The following is a 2,604-nucleotide window of genomic DNA, read 5'->3' on the forward strand; positions in this document are numbered from 1 at the left end:
GAATCTATTCCAATGTGTTGCTCATGAAAACATACACTTAATGGAAGGGAAAAAGCAACACTGTAAGTAGCTCCATTGAGGAGCTCATAGACAGCTACAAGACAAATGGATAAAACAACGTAATGAGCAAGGACTCACAGCTTGGGAGAGCTTTCGCAATGGCATTAGCACACATGAATACAAAACTTGCGGTATCATAACTTTTAGAAGGAGGTGAAGATAATGCGCTTGGGAAAATTGGGATAAATGACTCAGAACATTACCTCTAATGATGGAGGAGAAAACCGTAATCTTGAAAATGCATGTGAAGAGTGTAAACAAAATTATTTCATGAAATAATGAGGGTGGAAGAAACTCCACGTCTAAATTAAGATTTTATATAATATGTGACTTTAAATATGCAAATGCAAGTGAACTAACTGAGAAATTAACTTTAAGTTTGAAAAACTCTAGATAAAAATTTGCAGGACAATAAAGGTAAGCATGGGCAAAGGTACACCCGGCACATGCAGATCTGAAGTCAGGATACAGGCAAACGTATTAGACAGAACAAAATCACACCTTATGTAGAGGGTACAATTCACCACAAAGTTCTAACAGCCACAAATATCTGTGCACTAATAATGTAAAGTCTAACTTCATAAAGTAAAAACTAAAAATATTAAGTAAACATGGACACATTTGTTTGGTAATGCTCCCTATTGGTGAGGGGTGAGGGGCAAGCTCTTCTATACAATGCTGGCAGGGTGGACATCATAGGAAGGGCAGTTTGCCATATCTATCAAATTACCAGGGCACATACATCTTTTGGCCTGGAAATTCCACTTCTAGACATTTATCCCACAGATAGAATTGCACTTTATAAAGGGCACCTACAAAAATATTTACCGCAGCATTGTTTATAAGGGCAAAATATGGCAGAGTCTGAATCCTCTCTACTCAAAGGGTGGTCAATGGACCAGAAGCAACCCCAGCAGCTTGCCAAAAATGCAGAATTCAGGCCCCGCCCTGCATCTCCTGAGTCAGAAGCTGCGTGTCAACATCACTAGATGATTCGTATGCACTGTAAAGTTTGAGAAACATGTGTCTAAATATTCATATATAGGAAGCTGATTGTATAAATAAATGATAGTAAATCCATAAAATGAAATTTTATATACTCTCATTAAAAAATGGACCTCTCTCTATGTGCTCATATAGACGAGTCTACAAGATACACTGTAAAGTGAACAAAGAAGCCAGGGAGCAGAGCAGCACTGCGATATGCTACCCCTGGCATGGGGAAAAGCTTACTTTGAAAATGTGTAAGGCAGCCGTGACCTAGTTGGTGACCTGTTTGGTCACCCAGATTCTCCTCTAGCCCCAGTTAGGTCAGTATTTTCCCACTTTCTCATTCCCTGGTGATCGTGGTCAGCACTGACCATTCATTTTCTTCTTACTCAGCTCCTGGAGGAAGTGGTTAAAGAAAGGAAGTAGTTCCATGATCCCCAGGCCCCATGAAAAGAATAAATGGAAAGAAGCAACATCCCAAAGCAGCCCAGACCCTGATCCTGTCCATATTTACAGCTGTGTCTGATGCCCAAAAAGGATTTGGAAATAGGATGAGCTAGTAGATTAGAATCCTTCCCAAACTCTCCTCTCTCTCTCTCTCTCTCTCTCTCTCTCTCTCTCTCTCTCACACACACACACACACACACACACACACACACACACACACTCCTTTTGACATCCTCCCCATTCAATCCCAGACTGTGTGTTCCAACCCCTCCCCACTCATTCACACCACATCTGCATCCATGCAAGAGGCACAGTAGCAGGCCTGCCTGCCCCAGAAAAAGCTGCCTGTCAGAGTGGGCATTTGTCACTTGCAATTATCTTCTCCTGTGGGCAATGCAGTCATTTTGTAAATGACACACTAGTAGCCCCTAAGACAGTGATAGCGAACCTATGACACGCGTGTCAGAGGTGACACACGAACTCATTTTTTGGTTGATTTTTCTTTGTTAAATGGCATTTAAATATATAAAATAAATATCAAAAATATAAGTCTTTGTTTTACTATGGTTGCAAATATCAAAAAATTTCTATATGTGACACGGCACCAGAGTTAAGTTAGGGTTTTTCAAAATGCTGACACGTTGAGCTCAAAAGGTTCGCCATCACTGGCCTAAGAGCTGGCTCAGAGGCAGATACTGATAAGGCCTGGGCTCGGGGGGAGACAGGCCCTCCCCACTCTGCACATGGCTGAGCTCTGAATGCAGTGAGCAGCCCTCTTCAGACAGCAAGAAGGAGGGAGGGAAAAGGGAGGAAGGGTGATGAGTGGCACCATTTATATCCCATTTTAGCCAAGTGATTGGCAGGAAGGAAAGTAAAGTGGCCAGGCCACCAGGCCTAGCGATTATTCCCAAAGACCAGTGGTCGGCACACTCATTAGTCAACAGAGCCAAATATCAACAGTACAACGATTGAAATTTCTTTTGAGAGCCAAATTTTTTAAACTTAAACTATATAGTTAGGTACATTGTTATTAACTTAATTAGGGTACTCCTAAGCTGGCCTTTGCTAAAAACGTCCTCAATCTGATTGAGGTACGTTCGCTGAGGT

Source organism: Myotis brandtii, unplaced genomic scaffold (genome assembly GCF_000412655.1).
Source record: "Myotis brandtii unplaced genomic scaffold, ASM41265v1 scaffold105, whole genome shotgun sequence".
NCBI lineage: Eukaryota > Metazoa > Chordata > Mammalia > Chiroptera > Vespertilionidae > Myotis > Myotis brandtii.